This window comes from Pongo abelii, chromosome 3, assembly GCF_028885655.2.
Source record: "Pongo abelii isolate AG06213 chromosome 3, NHGRI_mPonAbe1-v2.0_pri, whole genome shotgun sequence".
NCBI classification, from domain to species: Eukaryota; Metazoa; Chordata; class Mammalia; order Primates; family Hominidae; genus Pongo; species Pongo abelii.
The window spans coordinates 139292335-139309993 of NC_071988.2; the positions used below are offsets into that span (position 1 = coordinate 139292335).

Genomic DNA, 17659 nt, shown 5'->3' on the forward strand with positions numbered 1-17659 from the left:
GCAAAAAGACAGTGAGGGACCCTGCTTATATTGCTACACTAGGAAAAATAAATGTTCATTGGAAAAGTAGCTTGAAACAGGAGAGGAGTAGAGGTCACCAATTTTGAGAAATAAAGTCTATTTCCACACTCCATACCTGTGGGAACTTCTGAAGAAATTCTCACCTCAATAGGGTGCAGTAAGGCAGACTATATCTTAAGGAGTTTCCAAAAGAAGATTTTTTTTTGCTCAAATTACAGGTAGTTTCCTATAAATAGGTTATAAAATCAGTTTAGTTAGTTCCAATAAGAATTTTTAGTGAAATAAATAGTAAAATAAAACAACAGTAAAAATATGAATAGTAAAAGTAGGAAATGTATTATGTATGTAATGTAGAAACTTGAGAAAGTATTTTGTGTTTGTCTGTATTGGGTCATGATGAAAAATATGTTTCTAATGGTGGAATTGGTCAAAAATTTAAAAATTACTAACTTAACAAAGCAGAAAGGAATAGAGGTAAGATGGAGTCATGAGACTTTTAACATTGCTGTCAAAACATCTAAGAGCATTGTTTATTTCTTATTCAATTATTTTACTAAATTTTTCTTTATCCAGAGATATCACACAGATAAGAAGCTGGACTATATCATATTATGTTGTCCCAGAACAGGAAAAATTCAAACTAAGGCAACATTATTCAAGGGAAGGCAACCCATAAACCTCTGACATAGAATTTGTTCTTCATGAGAGATCATGTACTCCAAGCAGCCAAAAAATATTATCTATGAAAAAGAGTTAGAAAATAAATAGAAATTCTTAACAAACAGAAAACTCATGTACATACAGTTACATGATATATGTGTTAATTTTAAAACTTCATTGGAAAATTTGAAACATTCTGTATAAAGTTTTTTATTAATAAATTATGAGAAAATATCTCCACTAAAGGTTATTCACTTAGTCTATAAAAACAATTCCTAAAATATTTCTAAAAACAAATTTTACCATTCTGTAGTAGGTGGAATGGCCCCTGAAAGATCTCCTTGCCCTAATACTGGACACTGAATTTATTACTTTATAAAGTAAAAAATAACATATAAGTAGGATTATTTATGTGCTGTTAAATAAAAATTATCCTGAGTTGTCAAAGATGGTCCATTCTTAATGTTAGCAGTGGAAGATATCCAAGCCATGCAGCACCAAAGTATGTTAGCAGTGGTGAATCCATACAGGTCTACAGCAACCTCAGTTCTTGCCTCCTCAGAATAAAGAATTCAACCAAGAGGCGTAAGACAGAGAGAATAAGGCAAATTTTAGAACAGGAGTGAAAGTTCACTAAAAAGCTTTAGAGTGGAACAAAATGAAGTAAAGTACACTTGTAAGAGGGTCAAGCAGGTGTCTTGAGAGATCAAGTGTTCGGTTTGACCTTTTGACTTGGGATTTATATGTTGCCATACTTCTGGAGTCTTGCATGACTTCTCCCTGATTCTTTCTTTGGGATAGGCTGTTGGCATGGGCAGTGGCCTGCCAGTTCTTCGGAGGGGCCTCATAAGCAGTGTATTTACTGGAATTGCACACATGCTCACTTGAGGTGCTTTTCCCTTACCAGTCTGAATGTTCCAAGGTCACGTCAACAGTTAAAGTCTGCCATTTTGCCTCTTAGTGCACAGGTGTGAGCCCTCTCATCCAACTCCTGAGATCTTATCAGGAAGCGGCTCATCACCAGCTTCAGGTGTTTCTATTTATTGGGAGACTGTCTTTCCCTGGCACCAGTTGCAACCAATTATTACTTTAGAGAGACAGTTTAACAACTGCCTGACCATCACCTGATGGTTGCCTGACATTCCTGGTGAGTGGGGTCACTCTCCACTCTGCTTATATCTGACTAGCTACCTACTGTAACATTATTACAGGAATCCTTAAAAAAAGAGAACTCTCTTCAGCTGGAGCCAGAAGAGATGCAATAGGAGGAGTGAGAGTTTAGAAGTATAAAATGCACTTGTCCCTTTGCTGGCTTAACGAGGCAGGAGGCAATACGAGGAAAGCAGGTGGCCTTAAAGAGCTGAGCGAAGTCCCAGAAAGGCAGCCAGCAAGGAAATGGGGAACCTCAGCATTACAACTACAGGGAACTGAATTCTGCCAACAATACTTCTCCCCTAAGAATTAAACATCAAATCTTCCCTCAGGGACTCCAGGTAAGAGCCCAGGCCAAAGGACACCTTGATTTTGACCTTGTCAGACCTGGAATTGAAAAACCAGCTGCACCCTTCTAGAATTCTTACTTACAAAACTGTAAGTCAATACATTTGTTCTACTTTGCTAGTTTTGTGGTAATTTGTTACTGCAGCAATAGAAAACTAATAAATATACGAACTTAAATATTTATTCTTTATGTCTTAAATTGAATGTTCAGCTACATAGTGACAATTATTCCATAAAAATAAATATTGATTCATAATTTTTTTTTATTTAGGATACCCCTGAAGTGAGTTAGGCTTTGCATTGAGGAATCAATAGGGTGATATGAAAACGCTAAGACTAATATCTTGTGCTTAAAATTCTTAATGTGATTTTCGTTAAATATTTACTCTTTAGTGATTTCTCTATTTGATAACTTTGCAAAATTTTTCACTTTAAAAAATGGATAATCTAGAAATATTTTATTTCCTCTCAAATGGATTATGCAGATATTTTCCAATACTAGGCAAGCATAGAAGTAAAAACCATTATGATGAAGAATAAGTACACAAAATAGTTTGTTTATTATGAGTCATTAATTTTGAGGTTGTATAACATAAGAAGATCAGAAAGAAATTGCAGTGACCTTTGTTAAACTCTAACTTTGATCTTAAAATTTTTAACTCCATGCTCTCTGGAATAATAAGAAATGTGTAAATATATATCTTGTGTTCTGGCTTAACTAAATTCCTTATTTCCTTCTCATCAATAAGTACTGTCTTTTACCTTTTTAAAGTGAATGAAATTAGAGAATAAAAATTTAAATAAAATATTCAATAAGTTAGCGTGAATTTTTACTAGAAAACTCTAAATAGCATGAAGGACTTATTTTAATTTTTACTTGTTTTCTCATTGAACACAAACTACAGATATAACCGTAAATTTTTACTTTGGATTCTTAAACCTTTAGGACTTGCTATGATCCTTCATATTTAGTATTTAAACTTTCTTTTTTGGGCATGAGCTGAGAGAAATGTAAAAAAAAAAATAATAAACTTTATCCATATAGAAAAGGGAACCACACACACACACCTGAACCTGCACACACTAAATCCCTAAGCTCTTGAGAAAATAATAATTTCCCCTGGATTTCGTAAAAGAAACAGATGGACAGACCCTTAGGCTCAGGGTGGAAGTGATGGTAGGAAGCTGGGTGTGTGTATTAGGTGAGCTGAGCTTGATAAATCCTCTAGCTCTGCCTCCCAGGCTTTGAAACACTATTGAAATATCTGCAGCATTTTTCTATTTCTATTTTTAACAAGAAATAGAAATTCCAATTTGAAAAAATAGGTCAAACCAATTTGAGTAAATAAAAAAATGTTAGACTTCTCTACCCATACTAAGCTACTGAAAGTAACCCCATGAATCAGAAAAAAAAACCCTTTAAATTCTATAAGCAAATTAAAACTATGTAACTTATTCTGTTAACATATCATACAGGAATTGAAAGGAATAAGTAAACATTATTAGTTATGTGGTTATTTTTTACTATATGCGAAAATATTATTTTTTACAGTAATAAAAATTTATATTATGATACACATTGACAAATTGATCAATGCAACATAGAAGAGAGTCAAAAAACTAATATAAATTATAAATGATGTAGTACTTGAAGAAATAATTTATATTTAATATCATAGAGAAATTAAAAATCATTGACATATGCTTACTTTATATTTGTATGAGAGACATATTTTTAACCTTTAAAAAAGTTATTATTTGATGGTAAGTTCTTTACTGATATAACTACTATTGGTCCTACTATTACTCTGACTATATTTTCCATAAACATTACAAATTAGGCCTAGTGAACTAATAGATACACGACATATGGGAAAAGATCTGTGCTTCAATGAAAACTATGCATTATTTCTGGCACATTTCACATTACATTATTTTGATTCTATAAGCTCCTTTGCAACTCTGTTAAGTGGTAGATAACTAATAGAAATGCAAAATAATTCTTGTCTATAGACATGAAACCGAATTGTTCCATGGAGAGATAATCCTCTCACTCTTAATACTCAAGGATGAGTTTTGGATCTGTTTACAAATTCTTGCCAGTGTTCCTGATATGTAATTGTGAGGAAACTGTGACATGTAATAACTGGTTCAAAGGAGAACCCCAAACCCACACACATTTGACCCAGCAATCCCATTAGCAATCCAAAGGAAGATAGATTGTTCAACCATAAGGACACATGGATTCATAAGTTAATCACAGCACTATTAGCAATAGCAAAGACATGCAATCAACCTAAATGCCCATCAGTGGTAGACTGGATAGAGAAAATGTGGTACATATACACCATGGAATACTATGCAGCCAAAATAAAGAATAAGATAATGTCTTTTGCAACAACATGGATGAAGCTGAAGACCATTATCCTAAGCGAAGTAATTCAGGAACAGAAAACCCAACACCATCTGTTCTCACTTATAAGCATAAATTAAACACTGAGTACATATAGACACAAAGAAAGGAACAATAGGCACCAGGGCCTACTTTAGGATGGAGGATAGGTAGGAGGGTGAGGATAAAAAATCTACCTATCTCAAGACTAGCCTGACCAACACGGAGAAACCCCATCTCTACTAAAAATACAAAATTACCCAGGTGTGGTGGCGCATGCCTATGATCCCCACTACTCTGGAGGCTGAGGCAGAAGAATCGCTTGAACCCGGGAGGCAGAAGTTGCGGTGAGCCGAGATGGCACCATTGCACTCCAGCCTGGGCAACAAGAGGGAGACTCGGTCTCAAAACAACAACAACAACAAAATCTACCTATCAGACACTGTGCTTATTATCTGGGTGATGAAATAGTATAGACGCCAACTCCCCACATCATGCTATTTAACTGTAGAACCAATCTGTGCATGTACCCTTGACACTAAAAAAAAAAATTAATTAAAAAAAAGCAGTGGATGTTTAGTCAGTTCCATATTTTGTGTTATACTGGGACAGGCTCAAATCCATGACAAAGAGAATCTCCAAAGAGTAGCTTTAAAGGTTATGTAAATTTCTGAAGTTGGGCCATCTTATTATTTTCTGTTAACATATCAACATCTTTTTAAAATGGTTAAAAAATGGTACATTTGTATAGGACACTCAACCACAAATGGAGCTTGCAGGACGGGAAGTTACACTGGTTGAGTCAATGAGTGAGTGATGAGTGAATGTGAAGGCCTAGAACATTATTGTATATAGCTGTAGACTTCATAAACACTGTGTACTTAGGCTCCACTAAATGTATTTAAAATACTTTTTCTTTCTTCAACAATTAATTAGCTTACTGTAACATTTTAATGTCATTTTTATACCTCTTATAATCTATCATGTCTCACCTTCACACACACATAAAAATCCTTCACTTCTGTAACCCTTATTATGTCTGATACTGACGAAGAGTCAGGAAGAGCCTTGATCATCACTTAAAAATGACTTGAAAATGTTAGTAATTGAAAAAATGGCACCTCCTTCTTCAAAAGGCCAGAAGATGATCCTTTAATTTCAGGTATCTTATTCACTATTTGAGAAGAGGCAAATGTTTGCTTTGCTTACTAAGTAAATTTACCCATCCCTTCCAATCTGTGACATAAACTTAGTGACTACTTCCAATGCAGATAAAAAGAAAAAAAAATGAGAAAGGAAGAAAACCAAAAAAAGTAGTTTTCAAAATAGTTGAACATGTTTTCATAGAAATAATAAAAACACATTGAATATCAAGCTCTCTAATATGAGTTGATTCTAGTTCTCTTCTCCTCAGCCTCGTGAGGCAGTCAGCTTTGCTACTGGCAGCCAGGAGTCTCCTAGGAGCTTCAATAGCTCAATAATACATCCAGAAAAACAGAGAAAGGGAGAAAGAGTGGGAGGGAGGAGAGATTAGAGAGAGAGAGGGAAGTTTCTGAATCAAAGAGTAGAGGTGAAACATATTTCTGTCTACTTTAAGATTGTATTTACTTGTCATTTTTCTGGTGCCCCTTAACTCTGTATTCAGAACCCTTTTTCCCCAGAGCCAACCATCAAACCCCCAAATAATATGCTAACTTTTCCTCTACCTTGTTTGTGTAAAAACTGGCTTTAAAGAAATTATCTGGCCTACCTTGTTTGACTGTTTGTCATAAGACTCCCATTCCAGAGAGGGTACTGTCCATACCCAGAAGGAAGGAATTCATGCTCAAGAGAGGCCAAAAGACTAGACACACGGGTCGTGCTGCGTTTCCCCACTCAGTCTATTAGCATTAGATCATGTTTTTTGCCCAATAGTTTTTCTACATGGTGTGCATACCTAAGCATAAAAATGGGCAATATTCCCTGTACCTTTGAGTCCATATTCTGAAGCCTCCTGTGTTATATAAAACTATGATCAAATATATTTTTATGTCTTTTTTCCTATTAATTTCCTCTTGTCAATGATTTTTAGTGAACCTTGAAGGTGAGAAGGGAAAATTTTTCTTTGGTCCATACAAAAGTAATTTTATCTTTTTTCTTATACATTAAAGACACATTCATAGAAATTATTTCAGTATTAGAGCTATATCATTCTAAAATAGATGACATTAAGACATGTTTTTAGAAATACATTTAAATAGAATTTAATATACTTTAAAAGCATACATAGGTGTCATCACATAACCTTGTTTTTTTTCTGCCTTGTTAATTACTGAAAAAGGAGAAAAATAATTAATTATAAATGTAAAAATTGATTTTAAAATTTAAGACAAAGTTCAATTTATGAATAACCATTTTGTTTTGTATTCATTCTAATCATATACATGTGTGTATGCATGTGTGTGTATGTGTGTATATATATATATATATATATATATATACACACAGTCATATATCGCCTAATGATGAGAATTTTCTTTTGACGTGAAGCTGAAGCTATAGAACTGAAGTTGCAAGTTCTCTGTGTGTTTCACGTGTCTGTAATTGAGAATATTTTACTTCCTATTAAGAGTGTGAAATATTTTCCTATTTCTGCAGAATATTAAAAATTCATTAAGCTATCTTACAAAATAAAAAATGTTTTGATTGGTTTGCATAAGTTAAAAAACACAATACTTAAGAATGTGCAATACTTAATATTGCATATTTTATTTTGTACCTTTAATTCATACTTTTTATGGCTGAAGAGTATTCCATTGTGTGGGTATAACACAATGTATTCATTCACTAACCTCTTGATGGCCATTTGCATGGTATACAGGATTTGGCCATTACAAATGAAACTGCTATATGAATATTCATGTAAAAGTCTTTCTACTAAATAATGATTTCCTTTCTTTTAGGTAAATAGCTAAGAGTAGGATGTCTGGGTTGTATGGTTGGTGTATGTTTAACTTTTAAAGAAATTGCCATTTCCTAAAATAGTTGTATTAGTTTACAATTTCACCATCACATATAACAGTTTCAGTTATTTCATATCTTCACCAAAACTATGTTCTTTCTTTTGACTTTTAGACATTCTTATGGGTGTGTAACATTATGTAATTGAAAAGTTTATTGTCATTTCTCTGAAGACAAATGATTTCAAGTATGCTTTCAAGGGCCTGTATGCCAACTATAGTTCATTGATGGGGTGGTCTAATTTTTTTTTTGTTGTTGTTGTTGTTGTTTTTAAATAACAGAGTTTTGAAAGTTGTTTGTAGATAATAAAGCCTTTTTAAAGGTTTTGTAATTTGCAATTATTTTCTCCAAGTGTATTGTTTCTCTGTTCATTCTCTTACAAGTGATTTCTGAAAGACAAGAGTTCTTAATTTTGACAAAGTGAAATTTGTTAACATACACTGTATGATTTATGTAGTATTATATCTAAGAAAATTTTGTCTAACACAAGGTCACAATAATTTTATTATTTTTTCTAGATGCTTAATTATTTTGATTTTTAAATTTAGTTCTATAATTCATTTTGGGTTAATTTTTAATATTATATGTTATTGGTCAAAGTTCACTATTTTTAAGATGAGCATTAAATTGGTCCAGCATCATTTGTTAAAAAGATTTATTTTGTCCAGTGAATTATTTTTGAATCTTTGCCAACAATCAATTAACCTTATATGTATGGGTCTACTTCTGAACTATCAAGGCTGTTCCACTGACTGATTGATTTTTTACTTTATTGTTGCCAATACCAAACTGTCTTTTTTACTGAAATTTTATTATAATTCTTGAGGTCAGGTAATGAGACTCATTTCACTCCGTTTTTTGTTTTCAAAATTGTTCTTTGGAACAAATATTTGGCAAAAAAATATTCTAGGTGACTTCCTTTTCCATATAAATTTTAGAACAAACTTGTGAATTTCTATAAAAATGCATGCTGGGATTTTGATTGGTAGGTATTGCATTGATAGATCAACTTGTGGTGATATTGTTCCACTTATTTAAGCCTTCATTAATTTTTTAAAACAGTGTATCATAGTTTTCAAAGTGTGAGTCTTGTACATCTTTTGTCATATTTATACCAAAATTTTTGTATATTATAATGCTTTAAAATGGTACCTTTTAAAAAATTTCAATTGTACACTGACATAAAGTAAAATTTACTGTGTATATTGATCTTGTATCCTACTACCTTACAAAACCTTCTTATTATTTCTAGTATATTTTTGTAGATTCCAAAAAAATGTTATGTAGATGACTTGCATGACTAAAGATGCTTTTATTTCTCCTTGTTTAAACTAAATTTATTTTGTTTTTTTCTTGTCTTATTCTACTGAATAAAACCTCAAGTGCAATGTTGAACAGAAATAGTAAGAAAAAAAAACTTTGCCTTTTCCTAGTGTGAGGCTGAAAGCATCGGTCTTTAAACTTTAAATGTGCAAAAGATGTTAGTCTCTGATATGCTAATGAATATGGGTATTATTATTTAATATTTTAACTTTTATTTTAGGTTCAGGGGTATATGTGCGGGTTTATTTTATAGATAAACTCATGACTCGGGTGTTTGGTGTACAGTTTGCTTAATCCCCCAGGTACTAAGCATAGCACCCAATAGTTTTGTTTTTGTTTTTTCCTGAAGCTCTCCCTCCTCCCACTCTCCACCCTCAAGTAGGCCCCAGTGTCTGTTGCTCTCCACTTTCTGTCTATGTGTTCTCATTATTTAGCTCCCACTTATAAGTGAGAACATTCAGTATTTGCTTTTCTGTTCCTGCATTAGTTTGCTAAGAATAATGGCCTCCAGTTCCACCCATGTTCCTGCAAAGGATATGATCTCGTTCTTTTGAACATAGATATCAAATTGGTTGAGCATCATTTGTTGAAAAGACATCTCTCCACTGAAATTCTTTGAACCTGAATCATGGAAATTATGGAAAAATATTCTTAATATTATAATTGGTCTGATTTTTTAAGCCAATATTTAAAAGTCAAATGTCATGAAAAAATTCAGATCACTGCTGTTAAAAACAAGTGTTACGATAGCAAGCCCACCTAAATACAAAAGGTTCCAGGTGAATATTACTACCCTGTTTAAAAGGCGCATGCATCCTTCTGATTGCCTAGTTATTGTCACTCTTTATTGTCTCTTGATAATAATGGCAAGAACCAGTTTTTATTTCACATCATGCCTTATTTTCTTAGAGTAGAATAACATTTTTAGAGAAATATTTTTAACATAGAGTTCTTTCCAAAATAGAAACTTGAGACTAACAGACTGTAAAGATTTGACATTTCAGTAGAATTGGGAGAGGTAATTTTTTGTTGTTGAAAGAAACAATAGTTCTACATATTCAATATGCAAATAATATCTGTGTAATTTCTTTTTACTGTAGTAGGAATACTTAACATGAGAGCTACCCTCTATAATTTTTAAGTACACAATACAGTATTGTTAACCCTAGGCATAAGTGAAAGTATACCAGTTGAACAACTATCTATTTCCCCTCCTGCCCCACCTGCCCCTGGTAGCTACTATTCTACTCTCTATTTCTGTGAATTAGACTATTTTACATATGTCATATAACTGAGATCATGTGGTGTTTATCTTTCTCTAACTAGCTTATTTCACTTAGTGTGATGTCCTGCAGTTTCACCCATTTTCTCATGTATGACAGGATTTCCTTCTTTCTAAAGGCTAAATAATATTCCATTGTTTGTATATACCACATTTTATATACTCAGTAATCCATCAATTGACATTTAGGTTTTTCCACATCTTGGCTATTGTGCATAATGCTGAAATGAACATGGGAGTGTATATATCTTTTCAACATCCTCATTTTCATTCTTTTATACATACTGAGTATATACTCAGATGTGAGATTGCTGGATCATATGATAGTTCTATTTTCAATTTTTTGAGGACTCTCCATATTGTTTTTCACAGTGACTACACCATTTTACATTCCCACTGACACTATACAAGAGTACCAAATTCTTATATCTTTGCCAATACTTTCTTTTTTTTTATTTTTGATAATAGCCATCCTAAAAAGTGTAAGATAATATCTCATTGTGGGTTTTATTTGCATTTCTCCGATCATTACTGATGTTGAGCATATTTTTATATACCTATTGGCTATTTGTATATCTTCATTTGAAAAATGCCTATTCACATCATTTATCCATTTTTTAAAAAGATTTATTTGTTTTTTTTTGTTTGTTTGTTTTTGCTATTGTGTTGTATAAATTCCCAATATATTTTGGATATTTACACCTTATCAGATATATGGTTTGGAACTATTTACCCCTTATCGGATATATGGTTTGGAACTATTATATTTTCTCCCATTCTGTAGGTTGCCTCTTCACTATGTTGTTTTCTTGACTATGCAGAAGCTTTTTTGGTTCAAAAAACTGCCACTTGTTTGTTTTTGCTTTTGTTGCTTGTGCTTTGGTGTCAAAATAGAAAAAAAAAAAATCATTGCCAAAACCAATTTATCTTCTTTTCGTGATACTTCCATAATGCATGAATTGGCTTCTTTGTGGTTTCCCATAAATCTTTTAAGCTTTTGTTACTCTTTGTTACTTTATTTTATTTTATTTTTATTCCTCTGATGGATAATTTCAAATGACCTTTCTTAGACTTCACTAATTCTTTCTTCTCTTTGATTAAGTCTATTGTTAAACCCCTCTGGTTAATATTTTAGTTTGTTTGTTGTATTTTTAGCTCCCAAGTTGATTTGTTCCTCTTTTATAGTTTTTTGTCTCCTTATCAATATTTTCATTTTGTTCATGTGTTTTCTTATTTCATTTAGTTGCTTATCTGTGTTATCTTGTTACTCACTGAGATTCACTAAGATGATTGTTTTGAATTCTTTGTCAATTAATTCATGAGTATCCATTTCTTTAGATTGGTTATTGGAGATTTATTTTGTTCCTTTGATTGTATTATATTTTCTTATTTTTCATGTTCCTTGTATCTTTGTGTCAATTTGTGTGCATTTGAAATAGAAAGCCATTTCTCACAGTCTTTACTGACAGGGAAAGATGCTTACCATTCAGCTTTGCTAGGGATTCTGGGCATCTCTAGAACCCTTTTTATAGATAGGTCTTGTCTGGATTTGTGCACGTGGATTTATAATGAGAGATTTTCTGGTTGTTTTTGGTTCTCCTCCTCCTCCTCCTCCTTCTTTTCCTCCTTCTCTTCCTCCTTTTCTTCTAAAACCTATAATCTCTTATTCCCTCTAATGTCTGACCAAAGTACTGCTGTCTGAGACATTGGAGGCATACTGTACTCCTCTTCTTCCCTCCCTGTGGAGAAGCCTCAAGTTATATGCCTTCATCCAGTCTTGCAGAGCTGTGTCTAATGCAGCAAGATGCCTGCCTGTTTTCTTTGTTTCTAGCTGTCTCCAGGCATCCAAACTATGCCTGTTCCATCAGTACTAAGGGTGAGGTAAGAGAGAAACTAGTTCCTTGGATAACATACCAAATGGCCAGAATGTTGAAGGCATATTTCACTCCTCTTCTTTCTTCCTTGTCGAGAAGCCTCAGGTTCTGCACCTTCTCCCCTTTCTTGCACAGCCATGTTGGATGCAGTAAGCCACCCACTCCTTTCCTCTCTCCTTAGTTGTTATTGGACATCCAAACTATGCCAGTTCCATCAGCATTCCAGATGAGGCAAGACAAAAGCCAGTCCCTCCCTCGGGCAGACTACCAAAAGCCTGGAGACATTAGATGCATACTTCCCTCTCTCTTTTTCCTTCAGGAAGATGTTACAGGACAAAATGATTTCACTGGGAGCTGAGTTTTGCCAGATTTGGGGAAATACTGATGCAGGTAAAGCAAAATTTCTCTTCTTATCAATTTCAATGTAGCTGTTATTAATTTTGTGGTTGTCCAGGCTACTGCAACTTCTTAACAAAATTCTGGACTTCTTAAAAGGGTATTTTGGTTTGTATATTATTTTTAAATCAGTTTTTCCTTGAGGGGTAAAGACTGAGACTTCTTATTCTGCTGTCATTCTTATGTTTTCCACAAAATAATCTTAATCAACATATTTTATTTAATATGCTTTTCTTCTTATTTAGTTTAAAACTTCTTTTTGTCCTTTTTATTTTTTTAGTTCTTGTTTTCATATTTAAATGATCTACTTTAAAGCCTATTAATGCGTTAGAGCTAATGAATGCTGTATGCAAATTAAATATATTATTATATGCATCTGCTTTCTATTTTTTTTATTCTTAGGATGTTTGACATTTTCAAGTAATTTTTTTTCCCTAAAATCATATGTAAAATCGACATAGAAATACAATAGTAGTATGCAAATTATTTAGAAATATAATAAGAAATGGGTAACAAAAAGAAAAGAATAAGTATAAGCAATAAATTAAGTAAACTGTAATGACTAAGAGAGAAAAAATTCTTCTAATTATAATTCTCTAATTATAATGTTTTGCTAAAGATAATGCTATTAGAATTATAAAAGCTGAAATCAGTAGCACATAATGTCAATAAATTATTTTGTTTAAACCCCAGAACATCATTTATTGAAGGCTGATACTTATGGGTAGAAGAGTCAAAGTGCGAATATATCCACACTTCTCTATGGATTCTGCAGAAAGATATGCTTGGGTCGTGACTCAGGTGAATTTACTATGAAACTTTGTCTTTGGCAAAGCATCCCATTCTTGGCTCTTCCATATATATATATGGTAAGTTTGGGAGTGGCCTTGCTAGTAAGGAATAAATTATTTACTTGGTTCTAGCTATTTACAAAGTTGCTGGTGACTAATTGCTGGAAAGAAGCTGTGATGTTATGTGGCCCCTCCATTTTATGTCCCCTCCCTTTAGTTCTGTAGGAAATTGAGTTCAGGAAAGCTACTAGGAATAAAAATCTTAGTTTTTATGCATGTGTATTTTTTTCCAGACAATTTGGAGAGAACTCCCTGAAACATTCACTGTGTAATTCTACTTTCTTGAATACTTACTATAATTAAAGTTCATTTCTGATTTACATAAAGACCAATCAGCATGCTAGAGAATTTCTGCTTCAGGTAGTTACTCAAGAAAACAGTACTGTGGAAGCTTTACCATCTTCACTTTGTGGATTTCATATCTATTTCTACCTGGAAAAGAAGAGAAAGATAGAGTACAAAATTGCAAAAGGGGTTTTTATAGGCAATGACTTCAAGTGTAGCATATTACTTCTACCTACATTCCATTGTCTAGATGTGGAATTCACTCATATGTGTACACTTAACAGCAAGAAAGATATAGCTAGTTCTCTTAATAAAAGAGAGAGGTATTCACTCAATAGCTCGATAATTTCTGCCACAATGAAAGTAAGATATGCATTACAAAGTTGTTCTATTCTCTTTTCAAATAATTCTCATTTTAAATTGGTTGCTGAGACATTTCCTTGGAGCATAGTAACAGTTTCTTACTCACTCAACATAATTTCCATAATGCAAATGAAAGAAAATAACTGGTAAATATAGGTTATAGTGTTACTTGTTAAAAGTGTTTTCCACATACAAAATTTTATTTGCATATGGTGTCCTTTGAAAAAGAATCACTTAAGATTTTTTAATCTCTTAAAGTTAGGCATTTAAATCTAGCTGAATTCAAATTGTGATATATTTTGTATAACATCTTCAAAATTTATATCAGTATGAAACAATTTCAGTTAAAAATCTACTGCATACACACCACCTTAGGTCTACTCTATACAAGAAATGACACAAAAAATTCTCTAGAGTTTGAAACTGTCAGAAAGATTTTTGTTTTCAATCACATGCAGAGGGTTTAAATAATGAAAAAACCATGCTGTAATTTTTTATAATGTTTCTGAAACAATAACAGCAAAAACACAATTTAAGAAGAAAAAAGATTAGAAAAAAATTATTAACAACTAACAGTAACAAATAAGAAATTAAGAAATACATTCATTTAAAATTTAATTATTTGGAGTGCTTAACGCAAACTACACTTCATGAACTTTTACCTACCTAGACATGGTTTATAATATTCTTTAATTATCAAAATATGTTTCAAAAATGTATTACTTATACAAATATGAACTATCATTTGATGAGTAAGACAGATACTTGTAGCTAAAAAAATTCATGTAAAGAGCATATGCATTTCCATATATTAAACAGTGAAAGGCGTAACAGAGGAACTTTGCCACTTTACATGAAACATTTTGTTTCTAAACATTTGACAGGATTGAATTGGGAGATACAATTCAAGTTGAGATTTGGTTGGGGACACAGCCAAACCATATCAATAACTTTATGTAAATTATTTATATAGATCATTCTTTTGTATCCAAATATATAAACACATAAGTAATATATGTTCTGTCTAGGTTTTGTGTGTGTGTGTGATATTCACTGTAAAAACCTGGTAGAGATTGAGAGGCAAAAATCACAAGAGTGTGAGGAACCACCTATGACTGTCTCCCTGGAGTATTTAAGTCTCAGAGTTGTCCACACTGAACCTACAACAATTCATAAATCATAGTTCATGTTTTTCCACATAGGCACGGGTTTCTTTGGACATTGCTGCTCTGGTATGTTGTGATTATCTGTATTCACCTCTTGCTGTCTCCAATTTAGAGGACAGCTGTTTGACCTGTCACCTCACTGCTCTTATGGTCTAAGAAAACTTATTATCAATGTTTTCAGTTTTTTACTTTTTGGACAGAATGATGACTTCCATGCTTCTTACATGCTGGACTGAAAACTGAAAGCCATATGTGTGTTTTCAGAGGATAACTCTTTGTGAAATTATTTAACTAGTACGACGTACTGTCTGTGTAAATATCGCATATATTTACTTTATACAGTCTTCCTTACTCACAATGAAAATCTAAAATATTTATGGTGCTCTATATCATTCATCACTTCTGTCAGTAAGAGAGAAAGTGAGAGAGAGAAATGAAGACACATAGGCACGCACACACACACACACGCACACACACTCACAGAAAGAGTTAGAAAGGTTGAGAAATGGTAAATGTATCTAAAACCCAGTACATTTGACCAGTTTCTAGGAAATAAAGATAAAAAATTAAACTTATAAACAATTTTTATATATAGATACGTGTGTGTGTGTATATATATATAAATATATGTTTGTACATATATGTTTAAAAGTATACCCGGTTACATAATATAAATATCTAATAGATTCCACTGCATTTCTTTTTAGGGACAGAAACAGTGATCTTCCTGAAAATTGGATATATCATACCCATTGAAAATTTGACTCTAACGTATACCTCAACCTCAATTTTTTTTTTTTACTCCTCACACAAAATTCCACAGAGAACTTCTCACCATTACCCAAAATTGCAATACCCTTCTATAATTACATAGCTTAGAAAACATTCTTTTAACTTTTACAATAACCTTCAATCCCTCATTTTTCTTGCAAACTCCTACTCACCTCTCCAGGCCAAGATCATTTGTCATTCCTTTCTAATAATCAGCTTCCACAACCATGCTTTAACTTACCTCGTTTTTAACCCTTAACATATTGTTAAAACACGGTGTATTAAACACATTGTTTAAAAAACTCAAGTTGTAATCTTTAACACATTGATTTATTTTGTTTGTGTGTATGATTTAACAAGTATTCTCTGAGACCTTAAAAGTAAAAAAACATTTTATTCGTCTTCAGATTTATATGTAAGATGCAAAATCAGTGAATGTTAATTGTTAGGAAATGAGTTTAATACTGTATTTTATTTTAAACGGCAGCTCTTCAGACAAAAGAAGTGAATTTAATAGATACATTAAATAAAAATTAAATTAATTATTGCCTAGACTTCTTTATATTTTCCCATCATGTTTAGTACAATGATAATCTATGATTATCATCATCATCCTTGTCATTTCCATGAGTATATTTCCACAGGTATATGGTCTTTGTGGGTGAAAATACAGTTATATCATAGTGTTTTTTTTTTTTTTTACAAGTTATTCTCAGTGTTTCAAAGTTGTAGAGTGAATTGGAAAATCCTTCCCTGAGCACTAATTACACTACATTCATATATTCAGTGCATCAAAAAGCACATTACATCTTAATTCTTCATTTGCATGTCTATTTCTCTACTGGATTAAATTTACTCAAAGTCAGTGTCTTTTTTTTTCTTTAATTCTCAGAAACTACCTGGAATAATGTAATCACTCATAAAATGATTTTTAAATGAATGAACTCATGAATAGGTAAATGAATGAATATTCTTGAATTACCTCTCAAGATTTCCATTTTGACTCACTAAGCTTACATGCTAAAGAAAATGTAGTTCCAAAAGTCACTTTAGAGAACATTATAAGACTATAGCAAAGACATTTACTATGAAAAAAAGTCTTTTTTTGAGAAAATAATGTTGAGTTTTAAAAGTGTTATTTACCCATATAAAAATTACGCCTTTTTATTTTATGTGTATGTGTGTGTGTGCTTGTGTTGGGAGAGAGAGACAGAAAAACAGATAAACAGAGATTATTGAAATAGGTAGAAAGACACTGAGACCAGAATTTTAAAACTCAGTAAAATACAGAGTGACTAAGAGGAAAAGCGAGGGTGAAGGTTGTAATGCTGTATACAGATGACATGGGAATTTAAACAAAGGCCAAGGGGAGTTCGGAGAAAAATGACATTACCACAAATGGATGTTTTTGAGAAGCAGGAAAATGTCTGCTAAGGCAAGGAGATTTTGCATAGATTCTGGAAAGAGCATGAGGATACAGAATAATTTTTTTTTTCTGTGTTCACCATAGAATGGGGTTTCAGAGGACAATAGATATTCAGATGGAGATAGCAAATTCAGGATTGAAAAGTCAGTGAGATAAAAATTTAATCAATAGAGGAATCATAGTATTTGAAAGGATACCTAATTGGAGATTATTTTATTTGTAAAAAGAATGATAGAGATTAATGGAATTGTACAATCAATGAGTGTTAATGTTTCATCTGCATGAACATATGGCCAGAAAATGTTAAAGACAGATGCTATTAACAAGTCTGCAATGTCTGCTAATGGTA

General features: G+C 32.4%; 1 long non-coding RNA gene across 2 annotated transcripts; it reads left to right on the forward strand.

Moving 5' to 3' along the window:
- The first annotated feature begins 1670 nt into the window (after positions 1-1670).
- LOC129058860 (uncharacterized) lies at positions 1671-13624 on the forward strand. Of its 2 annotated transcripts, none has more exons than XR_008524274.1 (5): positions 1671-1828; positions 2175-2271; positions 12372-12442; positions 13142-13249; positions 13533-13624. It is a non-coding gene; the product is annotated as an uncharacterized LOC129058860 (long non-coding RNA). The 2 variants fall into 2 exon arrangements; XR_008524273.1 differs by lacking the exon at positions 13533-13624 and adding an exon at positions 13372-13511 and having other exon boundaries at positions 2166-2271.
- Positions 13625-17659: the final 4035 nt, after the last annotated feature.